This window comes from Austrofundulus limnaeus, unplaced genomic scaffold (genome assembly GCF_001266775.1).
Source record: "Austrofundulus limnaeus strain Quisiro unplaced genomic scaffold, Austrofundulus_limnaeus-1.0 Scaffold750, whole genome shotgun sequence".
NCBI classification, from domain to species: Eukaryota; Metazoa; Chordata; class Actinopteri; order Cyprinodontiformes; family Rivulidae; genus Austrofundulus; species Austrofundulus limnaeus.
Window position 1 is genome coordinate 136,805 of NW_013953152.1, and position 5,723 is coordinate 142,527.

Here is a 5,723-nt window from a genome sequence, read left to right on the forward strand (position 1 = left end):
GAAAATTTGACTCTAATTAAGTCAAACATTTCTGCCAGTGGAGTAAGAACATTTTACTTGTTAAGATTGTTGAAATACTTGATTTGACTCATTTTTTTCTTATTTCAAGAATCTTACCAAGTAAAATTTTCTTACTCTGATAATTGAGTGATGATATATGCATTGTTGAAAAAAACCTCTTATTTCCGAGCTGCATTTGAACTCAGCACCAGCATCAGCCATTCATTAACATCCTGTTTGGCCTCGCGCTTCCGGTTCTTATTAAACAAAGTAAATAGTTGTTTTAAAACGAGTTAAAACTTCCTCCCTAAAGCCAAACATCTGTCCACCGACTGTCTCCTCCTCCCCCCGGCCCTGCTTCAACCCCCCCTAGCGGCGGAGCCTCACAGCGCCGCTGTCCGTCCCAAAGTTGTCTCCGCTCGGAGAAGCGAGCTGTCGGGACCCGCGGAGCGCCATGAGACGGAGGCAGAAGAGGCTGCTGCAGGTCGCCGGGCTGCTCGTGGCGGCTTTCCTGTTCCTGCCCAACGTGGGCCTGTGGTCCCTGTACCGGGACCGGGTCTTCGACAACTCGCCCGACGCGGCGGACGGTCCGGGCGGTGTCGTGCGGGTCCAGGTAAGAGGCAGCGCGGCTCGGCTGTGAGCGGCCGGTGTGCTGGTTCGTGACGGAGCTGAATGTTTAGTTTTGTGGTGGCACTTGAACGCAGCACGAGAAGAAACCCGTTTTCCCTGAACGGATCCGTGGCCACATTCCTGCACCGTCTGTTTTTACTGTTTCAACCCACGGGTCGTGTCTTTATCTCGGGTTAAACACGTGACCACAGCACCCRGGATGAAGCGGGAGCCACGTATCGAACCGGACCTTAAGGCGTGACRGTAAACTTCACACGARCTCGTCTCGGACTTCAGGAAGTTGTCAAAATGTGATGGATGTGATGCGTTCAGGGGCTGTAGGAAACATAGACTTCTTTCATTCTGGCTCTGCATCATCATCATCATCAATCCTTCAAAGATGCTTTGTTCATAAAAACACACCAACATTAATGACGTCATAAAATATCAAGAAATTATAAACGTTATAGAAAAATATTCAATTTACAACGATCCAAAACTTCTTTAACAAAAACTTATTAATTAGGCTTAATTGTTTTGGTAAATTTTATTCTTCCTGTTAAGGCTCGTGTCTCTACATGTTTGTGTTAGCAAAATATCAATTAAACCACTGAGCTGATTTTAACAAAACCTTTAAAGTGATTATTAAACTTTAGAAAACACAAAGTATTGAACTAAGTTTTCACGTGGTACCAGCTATGACGAACTAAGATTTATTGTGAGATCTCTGTTTAAAGCGTTTCTTTTAGCAAAATATTTTATGAATATTTTACWGGATTTCAGTGAAAGTCTCAGAAAATAAATTTTAATAATTGTCTTCAACTTCTAACCATGTGGAGTCAGCCTGGTTCAGTCTGTGTTGTTGCTCTGAATCAAAGAATTGAGYTTTTCGCTGTCATTTTCTTTGACTTTTGAGAAAATTAAACAACCCCGCCAAAATAAAAGTCCCTCCACAGGCAGTGGAATCATTCAGTGAAGCCAAATGTGCAGAACTGAACCCTAACTGTGAGTTTGGAATCAGTTTGGTTTTAATCTAAATTAAAGACATCACTGATTTTTGAGGATTTGGATAAAACAGGCTTTAATTTTGAAAATAAAAAGTTTGTTAAATGATATAATCTGAAGGTTTATCATCATCCACCAATTAACCTCTCCAGTTTTTACTTAGATGTTTTTCCAGTTCTTACTTTGTTTTTCCAGCACTGGCAGGCACAGTAAAAATCTAATTATTTTTATTTATTTGTTCCTTTATTGCATTAAAATCATTATCATATGTTGAATAYTCACTTGTATTTTTTACACTGTTTCACACATATTAAAAAATCTAACAGGTTTAAGTGTAGAAAAAGTTATGTTTTCTTGTTTAACCAACATATTTTTGTATTAAAGACTATTGATTTTATTTAATAACTTATTTCATAACATCTCRAGTTAATGGTTTCATAACTTTATTATTTATTTAACTATTTGATCCAAACAATAAGTATCCTGAGCACTGTAACATTTGTTCCAGGAATATAATCTACAAATCATCTTTAACGGTCATTTATTGCCTCCGCCCATAAAATAATCCATGATATTCTTCTGTAAACTGTATATGGGACGTAAAGAACAGATAACAGGTTTTAATGATTGTTAAAGTGATGTGAGTTTTACTGCTTCTCTTCAGGGAGAATAAAAGTTGTCTAAACAACAATAATGTTCATTATAAGTTGTTATAAACATCCATCCATCTTTATTTTCTGCAATAATCTGCTTAATAATCTGACAAAACCAGCTGACTGACAGATCTGCTTTAAAGAGTCGGTTACGTGTCCTCGCTGCAGGTTTTATTTGGTATCTAAACAACACACAGATGCTATAAAGGAAGAATGAGAGGACATCGGGCGRCGGGGAGCTTGTTACATATTAGTAAACCATGAGATAACAGCTGTAGCCTCCACAGAGGCCCGATGAGAACAAAAATACTCCCAGATCTGATAAACYAGGCCAACAGTAGAGTTTGAGGAGGAGCGGACAAAATAAAGTTGTAACAAGTTCAGCGAGGAGAGTTTAAAACCTCCAAACCTCCTGGAGACACCGTGGAGGGTCAATTAGTTCACCTTTGACAACATTTGAGACGTTGTACAAGTTAGCCACGTGCATCAAAGCTAACGTTTGAGTTTTTCTTCAGTTATTCTGCCACACTTCAAACCAACATTCCTGCTTCTCAGYGTGGGCTTGTTGTAATTATTAACTCATGCACGGTTCGTTTTTCTAACAAACGTTAGCATAGCAAGCCTCTGGAAATCAGAGAAACCGTGCTAACGAGCGCTAATCTCATCAAATGTATGATTTAAGACCAGTGAGTTTGTAACCAAACAATTTAATAACCTCAATAATCATAAACTTTATTGATTCTCAGAAAGTCTTCTTCATTGAGTTTATTTTAAGACTTGAAATAAACAACTTGTTTCTGTATKTATTGTGAACATTTTGTTCCTCAGCTTGTAAAAACACAGATAAACTAAACTCAGTCGTGTTTCAAACGGCCTTCCAGCCGCAGCGTCTGAATCTTCTGCTGAGAAGCTTCTTGTTGATGAAGAAGCATGAATTATGAACGTTCATCAATAATTAATCCTTTAAGCTCCAGCGCCTCAGTCAGGAGGAGGTGCTGCTTCTTTGGACCAAACTCACATCATRATGTGTTGAAGCTAAACTGGTAAACTGGCTGCTTTGCATGATGGGAAAACAGGAATAAATACTGTAAAAGAAAAAAAAAACCCAAATGTTTCATGGTCGTTTGGTGCCTGTTTTAGACAAATAACTATTTTATCCATGATAGTGGTGTCAACAGTGACTCTGCATTCACAGTTTGTTTTTGTTTATAGATTCTTTTAATTATTTGGACCAGTTTAAGCTGTTTCACCCATTTATGTGTGAAAAGTTCAACTTTACAGCTGTGACTTTTTTATATTTCATTTTTATTTACAAACCGTTGCATTTTCAGAGAATTTGTGTGTATACTTGCTTCAGTTTTAGCTTTTAGCTACTGTATTGCTATATTTAGTTTTTAGCTCTGGTTTGCTAATCATAGCTTATATCTATCATTTTCTTAATTTTAGCTTTTAGCTACTGTATTGCTAGCTTTAAGTTTTAGCTCTGGTTTACCAATCTTAGCATTTGTGCATCATTTTCTTAATTTTAGCTTTTAGCTACTGTATTGCTAGCTTTAAGTTTTAGCTCTGGTTTACCAATCTTAGCATTTGTGCATCATTTTCTTAATTTTAGCTTTTAGCTACTGTATTGCTAGCTTTAAGTTTTAGCTCTGGTTTACCAATCTTAGCATTTGTGCATCACTTTCTTAATTTTAGCTTTTAGCTACTGTATTGCTATATTTAGTTTTTAGCTCTGGTTTGCTAATCATAGCTTATATCTATCATTTTCTTAATTTTAGCTTTTAACTGTACTGCTAGCTTTCATTTTTAGCTCTGGTTTGCTAATATTAGCATTTATGCATYGTWTTCCTAAATTTAGCTTTTAGCTACTGTATTGCTASCTTTAAGTTTTAGCTCWGGTTTACCAATCTTAGCATTTGTGCATCAYTTTCTTAATTTTAGCTTTTAGCTACTGTATTGCTAGCTTTARSTTTTAGCTCTGGTTTGCTAATATTAGCAWTTATGCATCRTTTTCCTAAATGTACCTTTTAGCTACTTATTGCTAGCTTTAGTTTTTAGCTCTGGTTTTCTAATCCTAGACTTTATCTATTGCTTTCCTAATTTTAGCTAGTGTTATTGCAGATTTAGGTTATGATTTAGCTGATTTYAGGGTTTTAGCTTCTGTTTTAGTTTGTCTGCTTGTTTTAGCTCGGACATCTCAGTTTGGGCCTCTGGAACCAATTTGAGTGAAGTCATTTGGGCTTGTTTTTCTGCAGCGTTTCCCTCCAGGTTGGTAGATGTGATCAGTTCTGACAAAAGTCRAGCAGATAAGGAGCGCCCGAGAAGAAAGTTGGCGGAGATTCACGTTGCTGTCACACAGAAATGAGAATCAGATGAGCCTCTGTACATTGGAAGCTACATTTATGAGGCGCACACTGCAGGCTGGGCTCCTGTTCATTTATCACTGCATCTCTCCTCTGACACCAGCATTAAACATCCTTTACTCTCACACTCCATGCTTGGACACACTGTGGACGGTCAGACCCAGTTTGTTTTTATTAAAGAGAAACTGACCAACATTTGAAGATAACCTGATTAAAGATGRCCGACACAGCTAATCAACCTAGCAAACACTACAAAAGCTTCCAGTTAACGAGCTAAGCTTTGGTGTGGTAACTGTTGAAAACTGGATCATTGAAGGTGGAGCAGGTGATATGTTAGTTTCCTGTTTTTCATGTCCGGAGGGGATATTTCAGAGCACCGGAGAACCTCAGGGCTTCGTCTTCAGGATATCTGAACCCAAAGAGCAAATTGAAACTGAACAGATTTAAGCAGCTTTAGCAGATTGCACCACATGTGCAGGCACACACAGGACTGGYGTCCTCCAGGCACGCCGTGGGACTGGTTGCAATTTCAGGCGCTGGATTTCCTCATATGGCTGCAAACAAAGTGTGAGGAAATGGAGGATGTTTGCAAATAAGAAATTACATCAGAGCCGTGAATCCTGGGGGGTTAAGAGCAATTAGAGGGATTGTGAGAGGAGGATTAAGACACTTTATCATGATTTAAGATAATTGTTGTAGGAATACATTAAACCACACATGGATTGTAAATAATTCATTAAAAGATAATGTTTGGTTTGATTCATAAAGACTGAAAACTGGCTGATAATGGAGCTCCTAAAACTCAGGTTTCCATATGATGGACTGAGACCTGTCCAGGTGTCTCTGTGATGGACTGAGACCTGTCCAGGTGTCTCTGTGATGGACTGCGACCTGTCCAGGTGTCCCTGTGATGGACTGAGACCTGTCCAGGTGTCTCTGTGATGGACTGAGACCTGTCCAGGTGTTTCTGTGATGGACTGAGACCTGTCCAGGTGTTTCTGTGATGGACAGAGACCTGTACAGGTGTCTCTGTGATGGACAGAGACCTGTACAGGTGTCTCTGTGATGGACAGAGACCTGTCCAGGTGTCCCT

At 38.9% G+C, this 5,723-nt stretch overlaps 1 long non-coding RNA gene across 1 annotated transcript in view; it reads right to left on the minus strand.

Annotated features, from left to right (window-relative positions):
- The window catches only part of LOC106532317 (uncharacterized), a 1,658-nt gene extending 614 nt beyond the window's left edge, over positions 1-1,044 (minus strand). Inside the window, exon 1 of the long non-coding RNA XR_001312055.1 lies at positions 388-1,044. This is a non-coding gene — a long non-coding RNA (uncharacterized LOC106532317). The remainder of the gene's footprint in view (positions 1-387) is intronic.
- Positions 1,045-5,723: the final 4,679 nt, after the last annotated feature.